General features: G+C 39.4%; 1 long non-coding RNA gene across 6 annotated transcripts in view; it reads left to right on the forward strand.

The window, feature by feature from the left end:
• LOC112132119 (uncharacterized) overlaps positions 1–16,524 on the forward strand; it is a 353,510-nt gene that overhangs the window by 136,567 nt on the left and 200,419 nt on the right. For 2 of the 6 annotated variants that reach the window (XR_010136276.1, XR_010136278.1), the window contains exons 2-3: positions 1,250–1,398; positions 3,249–3,344. The exons of the other annotated variants lie outside the window; for them this stretch is intronic. This is a non-coding gene — a long non-coding RNA (uncharacterized LOC112132119). The remainder of the gene's footprint in view (positions 1–1,249; positions 1,399–3,248; positions 3,345–16,524) is intronic. 6 annotated transcript variants of the gene reach the window in all.

The following is a 16,524-nucleotide window of genomic DNA, read 5'->3' on the forward strand; positions in this document are numbered from 1 at the left end:
CTTTTCAAAAAACCAACTTCTTGTTTCAATGATCTTTTCTTTTTTTTTGAGACAGAGTCTTGCTCTGTCACCCAGGCTGGAGTGCAGTGGCATGATCTCGGCTCACTGCAACCTCTGCCTCTGGGGTTCAAGGAATTCTCCTGCCTCAGCCTCCCAAGTAGCTGGGATTACAGGCATGTGCCACCATGCCTAGATAATTTTTTGTATTTTTAGTAGAGACGGGGTTTTGCCATGTTGGCCAGGCTGGTCTTGAACTCCCGAGCTCAGGCAATCCCCCAGCCTCGGCCTCCCAAAGTGCTGGGATTACAGGAGTGAGCCACTGTGCCCGGGCTGATCTTTTGTATTATTTTCATTTCAATTTCATTTATTTCTGTTCTGATGTTTATTATTTCTTTTCTTCTACTAATTTTGAGTTTGGTTTGCTCTTGCTTTTCTAGTTTTTTAAGATACAACATTAGATTGTTTCTTTGAAGTTTTTCCTCTTTTTTGATGTAGGCACTTTTAGCTATAAGCTTCCCTCTTAGTACTGCTTTTGCTGTGTCCCATAGGTTCTGGTATGTTGTGTTTCCATTATCACTTGTTTCAATAATTTTTTCAATTTCCTTCTTAATTTCTTCATTCACCCACTGGTCACTGAGGAGCATATTGTTTTTCATGTATTTATGTAGTTTCCAAAATTTATCTGGTTATTAATTTCTAGTTTTATTCCATTGTGGTCAGAGAAGATGCTTGATATTTCTTTTTTTTTTTTTTTTTTTTTTTTTTTTTTGAGACAGAGTCTTTCTCTGTCACCCAGGCTGGAGTGCAGTGGCCTGATCTCTGCTCACTGCAAGCTCTGCCTCCGGGGTTCACGCCATTCTCCTGCCTCAGCCTCCAGAGTAGCTGGGATTACAGGCACCCACCACCACGCCTGGCTAATTTTTTGTATTTTTTATTTTTATTTTTATTTTTTTAGTAGAGACAGGGTTTCACTGTGTTAGCCAGTTTGGTCTCAATCTCCTGACCTTGTGATCTGCCCGCCTCGGCCTCCCAAATTGCTGGGATGATATTATTTCAATTTTTTAAATGTTTTAAGACTTGTTTTGTGACCTAATGTAATAGTCTATCCTTGAAAATGATCCATGTGCTGAAGAAAAGAATGTGTATTCCGTAGCCATTGGATGACACGTTCTGTAAATATCTGTTAGATCCATTTGGCCTATAGTGCAGATTAAGTCAAATGTTTCTTTGTTGAATTTCGTCTTTCCAGACAATCTTCCGATCTGATCTGTCCAATGCTGCAAGTGGAGTGTTGAAGTCTCCAGCTATTATTGTATTGGGGCTCTACAATCAACTGGTGGCAAAGCCATCCAGGCCTGTGAACTTCCTTTTAGGGTGGTGAGGTTCTCCAGGTTCCAGGTGGGTCCAGAGGTGCCGCAATCAGGGACTCGAGTGAAAAACCTTAGAAGTCTACTTGGTGTTCTACTGTACTGTGGCTGAGCTGGTACTCACACCACAGGTCACAGTTTTTCCCACTCTTTCCTCCCTTTTCCAAAGTCAGAGGAGCCCTGCTCCATAGCCCCTGCCCCCTACGCCACAAAGCACTGCCAGACTACTACTGATGTTCCCGTAAGGCCCAAGGGCCCTTCAGTCAGCTTGTGCTGACTGCTGCCTGGCCTGGACTCATCCTTCATGGCAGTGGGCTCTTCTCTGGCCCAGGGAGGTCCAAAAATGCCATCTAAGAGTGAAGTCCTGGAATCGGGGGCCCCAAGAACCTGGTTAGTGCTCTACCCGCCTGTGACTGTGCTGGTACTTAAAGTGCAAGACGAAGTTCCCTTTACTTTTTTTCCCTCTGCACCTGAAATTGATTTTGCTGTAAGGAGTAAGGTAGTTCTTCAACTCTAAGTGCCCTCCCCACCCCCTTTAATTTGCTGCCTTTTGTTGTACACCAGTTTATTGATTGGTAGGTCCATTCTTTCACCAAGGATTTAAAACGCCATTTTTATCACCTAACGCATACTTAAATTTATTTTGAACTATTCTTTTTCAGAGGTGTTTTTCATAAAATAAGTTTTTGTTATTATTGTCATTGTTATTTTATCATGTCCCCCAGCCTGCACCTGTGGTTGTTTTGATCGGGATTGGATCCCAGTCCTTCTGCTTCAGAGTCCAGTAGTCCTAGACCAAATTAGCTTGAAATTTAAAAAGGGCATCTGAAGAAGAAGTAAAATTATGATTAGAGCAGGATTGGATGTCTGAACCCAGAAATAACCAAATGATTCACATTTATTGGAAATATACTATCATATTTTATTGAACTTAAGATACAATTAATTATAAAACATATTTTATGTATCATTCAAAAATTATAAAATGCCAATTAATTATGTCCCCTCATTAATTGTCAGGTACATCCAACTTCAGAGATGTTAAAATGTCAAAAAATCTGTGTCTTAGAATCAATGAAATACCATAATAGTAGGATGTGTTATAAAAAAGAAACATAATAGGAAATTTGCTTATGTAGTGATTTCTTCACTCTTTTGAACTTGTTTTTCAAACATCTCATTCTGTTTTTCCTTTATTACTTCTCTGTAGTATAGGAAGGACCAATGTTTTCCTTCTCATTTTACTGATAACAATAATAGCAACACATATATAGCAGTTACCTATGAACCAGGCACTGTTCTATGTCCAGTGTCACAAAGTAAGTAACAAAATCAAGATGTGAGCCTAAGAAATTTGGCTGCAAAGTTTGTGTTGTTAATCATGCATACTCCTTGTGTAATAAAGAACCTGAGACCTGGAGAGCTTGGGAGACTTGCCATGATCCTTCAGTGGATTCTGATTCCTACACCAGGAGATTCTATACACCACCATTTGAAAGCCATAGTTGCAAGCACTATGTACCTGAATGTTTCTAAATTTTTGGTTTTGGCTCAAAAGAGCTTACAACCTGGGTCTATGGTGTTACTGGGAAGGCTGGAAGGATAGAAATGGGGGACATCTCACTCTATAGACCACATGATCTGAACCTTAAAGCCCCAGCATCTTCCAACTTCTCCTTTCTTATCTTAGCAGTATGGTGTCAGAAGTTCAAAAACTTTGTACGCAAAAAAGAAGTTATTGGCTAAAAGTACATATCCCTTAGTTTTTGTGTTGTTTAAAAATTTTCGCCTTGCTTAGAATAAGATATTGCCAGTTAAGCATGAGTTCATTGCAGTGACTTTGGTTTTCTCTCCTGGGGCTCTCACTTTGGCTGACACCAGGCAGAATCACTGATGATGGCAGCTCTCTGAGACAGGCCCTTGTACAGAATCATGCAGAACTGACTTCTGTTGACCATAAGAGGATAGTCCTTACAGGTGAGAGATACAGCTTCTTTCCTTGGAGTTAACCATGGTTATTATCTTCATGTCTGAGTGTGAACCTTTTGTGTGGGGTAGATAATTTGCATTTATCTGGAACAAATGGCTTTCTGAAGTATCAGCTGATCTAATCTTTTGAAGTCATTTCCCTCTGCAGAGCACCCAAGGGCATGTATATGAGTGATTTGTGGGTCTTCCCGATGCTTTTTTGGGGTAAAGGACATTCCAGATGGTGTGAGGCGGCAGCAATTGCTTTTGGATCTTTTCCTGGAATTATGGCACCAACCTGGTTAAATGAGAATCAGGCAGCCTTTCTCTTTGTCCAGGCCACAGGGACATACTTCCTTTGTTCTACGATAAGCGTGGATCAACAATTTTCTCCAATGCTTTTACAGTAGTAGGTGTCAAGGAGTACGAGTCTACTGTGCTCTCATCCCTGGAAGCCCAAGATGTAAGTAGTGAAAATGGAGTTTAACTCCCAGACAGTTCAGCCAAAACCAGCCCCTACCTAGGTTCATGCATTAAACCCCATTGCAAGGGCTTTTACTCCCCATTTTTTCTCAGAGTCTAATCGGCTGAGAATTTGGAAACATACTGCTAAAGTGAGCATTGAGGAGGGCACTTCGTAAGCATGCTGTAAGGGCTTCTGCTTGGCCATCAAAGAGAAGGGAAATCTGCTGACTCCTACTAATGAGAATTTTCTGCAGTCTCATATGTTAAACCTTAACTAACTATCCCTAGGAAAAGCTGCTCCCCAAACTCATTAACTAATTAAACAATTCCAAATAGAGAGTTACCCATGCTGCATTATATTGCTGAAGTCACTGGTGTTCTTCCCCAGGTTTATAGTGATTTCTTAACAAAACCCAAGGATGCCTGGATCCTGGATTGTTGATCATTGATCTGCCTATGAGCCATGCCACTGGTGTGGCTACTGATTCATGCCAGTGGTTTGATGGGCCCCCAGAGTTTGCCCTCTGGAAGCTGACAGCCAGGCCTCTAGGGATCCCTGAGGGTTTCCCTAGCGTCCTCTTTTTTAGCAGCATCATGACAAAGGAAACTGGGTTGGCCTCTTTCAGCACGAGGGAGCCTTTGCTCTCAGCTGTGATTAAGAAAGCAGTGCTTCTCCGGATGGGGAATTTTTCCTTTGTTTCGCTTTTATTGAGGATCCCCTACCCTGAGGTGTTTTAAATTAAATAGCTAGATTCTGAAAATGTTAATTACTGCAATGTATTGGAGAACTTGATATCGGGATTCATTTTCCTTTGAAATACCACAAATACTAAACCCACATTGCCTCTATTTGTGCTGGGCAAATGGTGACTCTAATTCAGTCAGTTTCGGTTGTGGTTATAGGGCCTGGTTAGGGTCCTGAGGTACTCTCTGCAATGTGTAGTTTTTACCCTAATTCCAGATTTGGTGGCTTGGCCTTTGCTATACATTTGTAGCAGAGGCACACTGGTTGCATTTGTAGCTGAGAGAGGCAGTGTTAACTAGTGGTTAAGGGCTGGGCTTTGGGCATAGACGGACCCTGCTTCTCCCTTACTGTCTCTGTGAATTGGGGCAAATACCTTTACTTCTCCGAGTTTTGTATTTTCATTTGTAAAATAAGAAAATAAAAATACAGGTCCAAAATTGCTTTCTGAACACTTAGGGCAAAATGTATTTTAGAATTGAGATTCTTTCAGATTTTAGATAAATGAAATAGCACATATGCCCTATTTTACATTAAACCACCAGCAAATGTGAGGTCTGGGTGGTATCCTGTAACCTATTAATACTTCTGCAGCAAAATGACAATTCATGCTAAATAAAGATTAGGAATAGGCTCACAGCAATTCAAATTCAGGTCAGATTTTACTGCCAAGTGAGTTTGTGGCAACACTTATCTAAAAAGTAAATGGTTTTCAGGGCTTTTTGGATTTTGGAATTGTAGATAAGGGATAGCAGATCTGTATTTACTTATATTCTTCTTAAATAAGGTATGTGTGAAGTACTTATTACAAGGGTTTTTACACACTAATTGCCCAATAAAAGTTAGCTACCATTGAGATTCTTATTCCCTTGCTAGAACCCACTTCCTTAGTGTTTATCTCTGAGTCTTCTGGCTGGTCATTTTGTCTCTGAGTTAGCTGTAAAAATGTATCATCTACACATGTATGCAGATGAGAGAACTTTTACTAGCTCTGCCTTGGAAAGTGGTTCTTCTGTTCTACTAATTCTAGAAACCATCACAGTCCAGTAGAACATTTTGCAATGATGGAAATGGGCTGCCCAATATGGCAGCCATTAGCCGTCTATGGCTGTTAAGCACTTAAAATGTGGCCAATGTAATTGAGAAATTAAATTTTAAATTCATTTAATTTTAGTTAATTAATTTAAATTTAAATTAAAATAGCCACATGGGGATAGTGACCACTGTGTATTAGGCAGTGCAGGTCTAGACCTGAACATAGCGTCAAATGCTGAAATGACTTTGTCCTCTTTAGATGCAAGATTCTTTATCCTTAAGCTGCTGAAGCTGGGAAGAATTGCTCTTTCACTTGTTTATTTACCAAGTATTCTGTGAGTTTCTACTACGTGCTTTCTACTCTGTGTTAGGCACTGGGGATAGAGAACAAGGTTTCTGCACCCGAGGAGAACATACATACATTAGCATATGTAAGCCTACATTTAAAAACGTAAATACGCTGCGATGAGTCCAATGATAGAGATATTGGATTGCTGTGGGAGCACAGAGTGGGGACACACAAACAGTGTGGGGAAAGGTCAGAGAAAACTTCATTGAGAAGGAAAGAAGTTTTTTGTAGCTCTTTGTACAAGCAGCGTGAGTTAGCCAAGGGAGAGTAAGAGGAAGAAGGAACTATAAGGCAGAATGAGAGAAGACATGGAAATGAGACCTAGTGTGGTGATCTGGTAAGCTATCAGCTCTTGACGTGGCTAGAGTGGCAGGAGTTGGGGCTGGAGTGTGAATGGAGCTGAGAACGTGGAGGGCCTTGCTTGCTGCTGAGTTCCTGCAGGCAATACTCAGAGCCAAAGCAAACCTGAAAAGTAGGGATTCACATTGTCACTGTTCTAGTCAGTATTTAGTTAGGAAAATGGAAGACATTTTAAGTATTTCAAGATGGAAGAGGTTTCATGTGGGGGATTGGAGGTCTATGTAAAGATTGGAGTCTGGGGACCAAAGGTGAGAATGCTTTCAAGAAATGTAAATTTCAGGGATTGCTGGAAACCACCAGCTATGGTCTGGGCTGCCTGTAGCCTTGTAAATCATGGGCAAAAGTCCACATCTGCTGTCTGCTAGCTTCCAGGGCCTATGTGTCTGCTGAAGCTGGAGAAGATGCTTTTCTTCTCTTTTGTCTTCTAAAGCTTACGTCAATTTCTTTCAGTGGTGGAATTTAGCCAGGGAATCTGTGAATTGTAGTACTCGGGCTTTCTGTTCTTGAGGTTCAGAGAAGAGCCTAGAAGAGCAGGATAGTACTGAGTAATGACAAACAGTATAAGACATCACCATTTTCTTCAGTGCCTTAGACTAGTAATATCGGCTATAGGTGAAGTGACCACAGAATTTATTATACAAACCAGGTCATTTTTAAAAACAAAAGGGGCTATAAAATTAGTTAATAGGTATTAGTTAATACAAAGAAGTATTATCCCAGGCAAATGGAAATGTATGGTTACCCTAGATTATGGCATCATTAAGAAATGCTTACTTTTTTTTTTTTCTAAAATAAGAGGGAAATAGAAGAGACAACAAGAGAATAATGTTAATAATTGTCAAATCTGGATGATAGATATGTGGGGTTTTATTATACTAGTCTATCTACTGTTGTGTTTGAAATTCTCATAATAAAATTTAAATAAGAAGTACCTGAAATTGAAATTAATTTTTTTAATTTTTAATTTTGTGTGTGTATATATATATATAAATTTATATATATATAACTTTTTAAAAATTTCACACTGTGTGTGTGTGTGTGTGTGTGTGTGTGTATCCAATTCAGATGATGGTGTTTTAAAGGAAAATATATACTATGTGGTCTTTAATACTCTGAGGATAAAGTATTGTAACCAGGAAGGGGAGGGAAGTTTCAGGTTTGGCCCTTGGGGCTGTTGGACACCACACCTGAATTCTGTTTATTGTTGGTCAATAGGTCTTTGGGGGCTTTGATAATTAGTCTAGAAGCTAGAATTGCAATAAAATTAGCCCCTGAGATGATTTACCACACTCTTGACATCTAGAAAGTGCTCAGTGAAGACTTATTCAGTCAATGAAAGAGAAATAGTGGTGTGTTTTTCCTTTGTAGGAAGTGAGTTTAAACTCAAATGACAGCTGGCAAGGCTGGGAAAAGTCTGGAAAGATAGCTATCTAGATGTCAGGGACCTTGGCTGTTTTTTGGAACACAAAGGGGCTGATTGCGTCATACTCACTTGATTTTCCTTTTTTTTTTTTTTTAATCCAGTTAAGCTCTTAACTCTGCTTTTGAAAAAATAAATTTATTGTGAGTTCAGTAGAGCTCTGATTGTTGTTTCTCCAGCATGGAAGCAGATGTGCATTTGGAGCATGCTGGTTTGGGGGACCCACCAACCATCAGAAGGAACCGAATGTGAAATGAGCAGGGATTGTTGGCTCCCCTTCTCAATGATGCTTTGTGATCTAAGAGGTGTTTTCTGTTTTCAGCAATGTGCTGCAGAATGGTCTGTAACAGTCTGTTGCAATTTTCTCCCTAAATCTCCCATGTTTCTGCCAATAGTGAATTAGACTGTCATTAACTTCACAGATGTGCTTTGATCCCAATATGGCTTGTCTCCTGGCAAGGAGACATCTGAACCATTGACGCAGATTTTCTAAACCTGGAGGATGAAGCACAATATAGTGGAAGCAACACGGAAGAGGAGCCTGAAGCCTTGGGTTCAAGTCACATCTCTGTAGTTAATTAACTATGTCATCTTGGGTGAGGCATGAAATTCTCATTGTCTCAGTTCTCTGGTCTGTAAAAGGAGATTGGATTGATTCCTAAGTTCCTTTAAGATTCTCTCATATTGAATAGGAAAACTCTTCAAGTTTAGGAATAGATGCTATCTTGCTTTTGGGGTTTTGGTTTTCTGAACAGAAAATCCACAGTGCTTTCCAGGGATAGCCATTGATCCTATTTGGTTACTAGCTCCCTACTCCCTACTCTGCTGCCTGTAAAAGGGTACAACAACTGCCTAGGTTTGATGATATATATTCTGGGCATCTCTGTCCTTCAAAGGCCAACTTGTTTAAAGGAGGAAAAAGAAGTTAAAGAATCATGAATTTCAGAGCTGATTAACCATTATCTAGGGAGTCTTAACCATTATCTAGGGACTTTGAGTCTAAATCCCCTACCTTACAGATTAGGAACTTGAGGACCAGAGAGGGTAGGTTGCTTGCCCAAGGCCACAGTGACAGAGCTAGACCCAACTTCAGCTTACCTGCTTTTGGGCCATAATTCCAACACTCAGTCTTGTCAGAAGACTGGACCTTGGTCAATGGAAAGATCCTTAGTGATTTTAATTTCACGTGGATCAGTAGAAGTTTTGATAGCAATATCATGACATGTTAAGTTGGAGTAGAGGTGCCTCTTCAGCTTCAGGAAAAGTGTGGCAGTGGGCTTGGAAGCTCTGGGGTCAAGTTCTGGCTCTATGGTGTGCTAAGCCAAGCAACTCATTTACTGGTATGAGCCTCTGACTCCTCATCTGTCAAATGGAGATGGTAATAATACTTTCATTGCCTACATCTCAGGCCTTTCATGCTGAGCTTGTGCATTTATGACAACTCTGACAACCAAATAGATTTATACAAAGGATAACATCAAATAACAACAATTACTCATTGAATATTTCTCATGTGTCAAGTGCTGTTTAGGCACCTTGGATACATTTGTTCATCCAATCCTCAAACAATGCCATTAGGCAAGTTCTATAAATGAGGAAACTGAACTTACCTAATACAACAAAGATTGTTCATCTAATAAAGTGAGCACTGGATTCACGCTAAGACAACCAGAGTATGTGCTCTGAACCACACACTAGAATGTGAAAGACCTTATCACCAAGCTTTCTTCCAGTGGTTTTGTGATACCTCTCTCTGATTCCTATGCATGCTAGTCTGGATGATGCTGGGAGAAATGTGTGTATGATGGATACCAATCCAAACAACCCATTTCATAGAGGGTGATGAGTGTAATACTCTGCCCACAGTGCCTACTCTGCCCCAGAACCAGGGAGTGTGGATGACTAATTCTGGCAACAGTGATTGTTGAAACCAACCCCTAAACCACTCACCACCACTCTACCCTGCCCCACTCATCTCTGGGCAGGTTGCTCAGCATCTCAGTAAAATGATCAGTGTCTCCCATGAATAGCCAGAGACATATTTGGAAGGAGAATAGAAGCCATAGGCCTTCTGTATTGTCTCAGAGCAGTAGAAAACATATATGGAATCAGTTCTTGGGAAAAAGGGGTCATACTGATATCTTTTTATCTCTAGTTATCCCTACCCATCTATTTCTTTCTTTCTATCTATCTATCTATCTATCTATCTATCTATCTATCTATCTATTATCTATCATATGAGCCTTTAAAGTACATTTGAATTTGACTCATAAGGGGCTCATTTAGAAGGTTTTGATTTCCAGTTCTTCCCTCCTGTCCAACCTGCTTTAGGCTGTAAAATGTACCAAAGAGTCTTTGAAGTGCATGTCTTAGTGAGGTGAAAAGAGGAGGAGAGACAATTCACAACTGGCCACTATTAGTCCAGCTGAGTGTTGGGCCACAGTGAGGGATGGGGCATCTCTCCCAGGAGGGCCACCTGCCTCTAACACCCTTCCTTTTGCATACATCTTGGAATGCCAGGAGAAAGTGTGCAAAGAAAATGGAGTTATTTGGATATTCCTAAGTTTCAAATTTGTTTTAATGAACATCAAGCCAGATGATAGGGGAAACATCTAAAATGCTTGTATATAAGAGATAAACTTATGTGTCTATATGTGTGTATATGTATATGTGCTTTTACATATGCACACATGTGTATAGGTGTGTGTGCAGCAGACACGTATGGTCATGTTATCTCCTTATTTGTTTAAAATATTTTAAATATTAATTATATTATTTTAAATTACAGAATAATACATACTTGAAAAATGCAGAATAACAATAGAAAAAAATTATTCCTATACCTCAAAGTAGCCACTGTTCAGATTTTGAGGCATCCTTCAGTCTCTCTTGTTTTTTCAATAAAAGCAAGTCATAATGTACATAATTTAAAAAGTCAGATAGTCATACAAGACTTATGATTAAAAGCAGCAAATTCCCACTCCAGGCCTATAGTCACGTTTTCCAGAGAAAACTGCTTTCAACTGTTTAACTGTCATTGCTGGTATTTATTACCATATTGATGAATAATACATTAGGGGCTATTTTTGATTTACCAATGTAGACATTACCTGCTGACTTCCTACTAATGTAAGATTTAAGTCTCTTAGAGCCTTTGTACTCTCATACACACTTGAACACACTCACAACTGCACACATTTCCTCTCCCACAAGCATCTCAATACAGTTATAACAAAGCTTTCAATTAAATCAAGAGTATTATAAAGAAAAATGTATGTATAATTTAAATCAATTTTATGTATTTACTTTGATCCTAATATTTTGTTTTAAATTTAATTTTAATTTAAAATAGGTAAAAATTTATTTTAAATCAACACTATAAATAAAATAATGTTTATGTTATTTTGACCACGTAAATATTGTATATCGCTAACCCAAATGATGTGTTAGTTGTATTTCAGTTATATTTTCCTTTCTGGTACCATTTCCTAGAATTAATACTTTCTTTTTTTTAGACGGAGTCTCGCTCTGTCGCCTAGGCTGGAGTGCAGTGGCGTGATCTTGGCTCACTGCAACCTCCGCCTCCCGGGTTTAAGCAATTCTCTGCCTCAGCCTCCCTGGTAGCTGGGACTACAGGTGCCCACCACCATGCCTGGCTAATTTTTGTATTTTTAGTAGAGATGGGGTTTCACCATCTTGGCCAGGCTGATCTTGAACTCCTGACCTCGTGATCCACCCGCCTTGGCCTCCCAAAGTGCTGGGATTACAGGCATGAGCCACCGTGCCCGGCCACTTATTTCAAACACAGTAGGTGATGTATCAGTTCCATTTTTCCCTCCCTGGAGACATACAACGTGGAGGGCTCTGTGCCCCTGCTCCTTCTGGGCTGGTGGCCCCCCGGCCTTGTCCTGAGACCTCTTAAGTTTTCTTTTGTGTTGGAGCCTCTGCTTCCTGAATCTGCTACCATTTTCTTTTGTGGTTTTCTACCTGTTTTCCATGAATACATCCTCTGTAAGTTTCCTGAGAAAGGATGCATGGGAGCTAACTAGTTGAGACTATATATCATTCTGGGTCTAGCCAGGAGACAGGAACCACATCAGTATTTCAAACAGGAAAAATTTAATATAAAGAAATATTACCAAGTAAAAGATGCCTAACTGAAAAAGGGATAACAGAGCTAAAGAGTATAGAGAGGAGCTGCTACATCTAGGGCTGAGGGTGAGCACCCAAGGAAGGAATGAATTTGGAAGGGTACTCCCCTCTCCAAGGCTCAGATTGAGATCTCATGGGAGACAAGGCTGTGGCCTGGCCTGCTGGTGGCAGAGAAGTTTACTGGGTGCCATGGGTTGCAGCTGGTGCCTAGGATGCTATCTACTGGGATGCTGAGAAAACTTGCTGAAGGGTAAGTGCCAGTGGGTCTTCTGTATGCTCCCCTCAATCCTGTCATAGAAAGAGGCACCTTGGAATCAAGAAGGGAAGGCCTTTCCTTTACTAGAGCTTTGATGTCTTGCTATAGCTTTGATGTAAATTTCCTGCAGAATTTTGAAGGCGTTTCTTTATTGTCTTTACTTCTCGTGTTGTTGTTGAGAAGTCTAATGTCATTCTCAGTTTTAATTCTTTTACATGCTCTTTCCCCCTTCTATAAAGTATTTTAATATTGTCTTCAGTATTCTAATAGTTCATGACGATGTGATTTAATGAGTTCATTTTCATTGATTTTGTCAAACATGCAGCAGGCTCTTTCAGTATGAAAATTGGATCTTTTTGTCTGGTAATTTTTTCTTTATTACTTATTTGATAGTTTCTTTCTTCCATTTTCCCTGTTCTCTCTTTCTGTTGCTTCATTATTTTACTGTTGTGCATCCAAACCCAATTCTCTAATTTTTTTGGCTGTCCTTTTCCACTTTTCGTCTTTGTTCTGCTTTCTACAAGATTTCCTTAAATGGATCTTCCACCCCTTCTACTGAATTTTTAAATTTTCTACTGTTATTTTTCACTTTCAGGAGCTTGCATTTATTGTTTGATTGTACCTCTCTTATATGTGGGATGGAATATATCTTGCTTCTCTGGGGATATCAATTACAGTTTTGTTTTCAGTTTTTTTCTGCTCCTCATATTGTCTGCTTCTTTGAGTTCCTGTTATTGTGTTTATTTGTATTAACTGTGTTTTCCACTTTAGAGGCTTTCCTTACTCGTTGGGTGTTTTTGGTGTCCAGTCACACTCGGGAATGAGTCAGTACCAAGTTGATTGGTTGCTTGGTGTGTTTATAGTTTTTGTTTGTTTTTGGTCAACTGATGGGTTTTGCTTTAGAATGGTCAGAAAGATCTGACCATTTTGTTGGGGAAATGCCAACTGCTGGTAAATATTGGTCTTATACATGGGTAAGTTTCTCTAGAGAGGAGTCCATCAATCTTTTGCTGGAGGTTATGGTGGTGTGGGACTGATGGCCAGCATTCTTACAGAAAAGTGGTGAAAGGGACTTTTATTTATTATTATGTTTCTGAGTCTGGGTTCTCTCTGAGGAAATTTCTTCAGAGGTTGGGGAGAGATAGTTGTCTCAATGCAGAGGATAATGGGGAAAATCTGGGAGTCTAACTTCTATTTAACGTTTTTGTGTGTGTGTGTGTGTGCAACATAGAGACTCTTTCCTTTCGCAGCTCTGCAGAGGAAACTGACTTACTTCCGAGAAATCCTAATGAGGAAAATGGGGCAGAACTGTCTTAACTGTGGTGGTGGAGCTATGTGAAGGGCACCCATCAGAGAGCCAGTCACATTTACTCCACAGGTAATACTCAAGATCTTCTGGAGAGCCCGTAACCAACCGTGATTGTTTTCTTAAATACCTTAGCTGCCCTACTGCATAATTTAGTAGGGCTGGTCCAACTTTGCCTCTTTACCAACTGCCAGCTGTCAGTTTATCTCCCTCAAATGTGCAAACAAGATCCACCATTTCTAGGCTCCATGTAGTATTTTTTCTCTCCTCTCTTTCTTTTATAATTTCTGTTTTTGCTTTTATTTTTGATGTAGTTTAGCTCCTAAATGTAAAGTGTATCACATAACTTAATGCCTCTGAGTTATTCCATGACACTCCTCTTGTATCCTTCTCCATCATTTCTCAGTCTGATTTCTCAGTCAATTCCTCTATCCTCTCAAAATTTCCAAAAATGTGTTGACATCTCTTACCCATTGTTGTCTTTTCCCTTTCACTTTTTTCTTGCGAATGTATTCCTTTTATATTTTTAGCTTGATTTGAGGAAGGTACAGAAATAAATTCATGTGTTTATTGGAAATGCTTTAGCACATCTATGTATTATGTAAAAACTAAATGTCAGCTACTGTCCCTGTCGAAATTAACAAACTTGTACAGATAAAGCTAAACAAAAACTCAACTTGTGAATGTACTAAGTATTTTTCCTTTGAGTGAATTTTAATGGATTTCATTGTCTCAGAGTTGGATTCACATGGTTAGGTGTTAAAGGTGGTTGCTGTAACACCGTTAATTGGTTTGTGCAAATAATGAAATTACTGCTAGAGACAAGAGTTGATTCTGAGACCAGGTTCCTTCTTAGTGGATTGAGAACACGAAGCTACCCACCCAAGTGATTCAAATGTGAAGCAACTATGCCCAATACTAGGCAAATAAAATCAATATCTATAAGGGTGAAATTCAGGTGTCAGTATTAAAAAATATACCTAAGTCATTCCAATGAACTGGTAGGTTTGATCATCATTGGTCTATCTAAAGAGTGGATTATAGCTCAAATGACATGGTTTTAAGCATTGGTTCTCAAATTTTAGTTGATATAGGTATTGCATGGACAGTTCTACTTCCCTGATATTTGGATTTAGTAACTGTAGGACTGGACTTCGCATTACAACAAATTTCTAGGTGATTCTGATGAAGGTGGTTCATAGGCCCTTCTTTAACGAAAACTGATTTAGGATTTTCCAGGAAGACTATCACAGTCTCTTCAGATATCTCTTTATCCTGATATTCAGATTCTTGAACTTTCATATTTAGAAATTTATTCTATGAATTTGATTCTGTTGGACTATAGATATTTTCCCAAGAGTAGATGCTTATTCTACTCATACTCATCCATCATCCCTAAAGAGAAGCTTGTTCCCCATGATTAGGTTATATAGTTTCCTACATGCTCTCTCTTACGTTTTTGTTTTGTTTTATTTCTAAAAGTGTAGCATTTTTACTCTCCGAGAACACTGTGAACTTACTAAGTGTAGGAACTGTAACTTCTTTATAAGCCATTATGCTACCTGATACATAGTAGGTGCTTAGTGAATATTTGTTTATATCTGTCATTCACTGTTTAGTAAGAACTTGGATTTATCAGTGCCCTTCTAAAAGTAAAATTTGCTAAAACGAAACTTAGGGAGTAAAATGGCAATGCCGTGTAACTTGAGGAGGGAGACAGGAGGGCTCACTAGAAAGAAAGACACAGAAAAGGGATGCTAGAGAGAGTGGGTGAGCCTTTCTACTTTATAATTTTTCCTCCAATCTGACCATGTAAGAAAGTCAGGGTTGTCTTACTCTGAGGAGAGGAAGAAGCAGCATGCTAGTAGTCAGCTAAAGCATAATTAGTCTTAGCTCAAAATGTATCAACCTCTCTTGGTAACTCACTTGGATGGATTCCAAGTAGCATCTCCCTGCAAATACCATAGCCCACTATCCACCTTCAGGCAAGGATAAGGCAAAGCAGCTATATCTTTGTTTCACAAAGGTGATTGCTGCCCAGTGGCATTGAGATCACAGCTGGTTTGTTGTGTGGTAGGTATAGTGGACTAGACCCCAAGACTCCTTATCAGAGCAGTCCTTTACTAACAACTTGTTTCTTCTGCAGTTCTGTTGAATATTGATTAATCAGGCCACATACACAAGTTTTAAATCAATCACTCATGGGGTTAGACTTTACTACATGTAAAGCTTATCCAGATCTTAGATCTTTTTTTCTCAGAGAAGTCCCTCCCAAGGAACAGAAGCTTGAGGCAATGTGAGAGAGCAATGCATTTGAAGATTACAGATAACATCATTTTGTCTTCACAAATCTCTACATGTTAGTTATGAGATAACAGGAGTGTTCTTTCAGTTTACTTCTATTTGATTAATCTCTCCGTCCTCAGGACCAGGGACATAAAAGACACTCAATCAATGTTTAGTGAATTAATGTGTACTTTTTAAACATAAGATATGTTCTGGAAAGGTAAATAAATCAAACTTTGTAAATGGAATATCATTTAATAAGAAGCTCATGTTGCAATTTCATTCTGATTTTCTCTTTATCTCTGATTGCTGATTGGAGACAGTTAATGCTTCCCACATATTCCTTGTATATTAGTCTGTTCTCACACTGCTAAGAAAGACATACCCAGACTGGGTAATTTATAAAGGAAAGAGGTTTAATTGACTCACAGTTCCACATGGCTGAGGAAGCCTCACAATCATGGCAGAAGGTGAATGAGGAGCAACATCCTGTCTTACTTGTCAGCAGCCAAGACAGCTAATGCAGGGGAACTCCCATTTATAAAACCATCAGATCTTGTGAGAATTATTCACTACTACAAGAATAGTATGGGGGAACCACTCCCATGATTCACTTATCTCCATCTAGCTCCGCTCTTGACATGTGGGGATTATTACAACTCAAGGTGAGATTTGGGTGGGGACACAGCCAAACCATATCACCTTGTATTCTTCTATATGTCTCAGCCCCCCTAGCTTTAATATGAGGCCAGATAAACAGTCCTAGCCAGTGGGATGTCAGCAGAAGTGATAGATGCCACTTCTTGTCTGAGACAATT

This window comes from Pongo abelii, chromosome 12 (assembly GCF_028885655.2).
Source record: "Pongo abelii isolate AG06213 chromosome 12, NHGRI_mPonAbe1-v2.0_pri, whole genome shotgun sequence".
NCBI lineage: Eukaryota > Metazoa > Chordata > Mammalia > Primates > Hominidae > Pongo > Pongo abelii.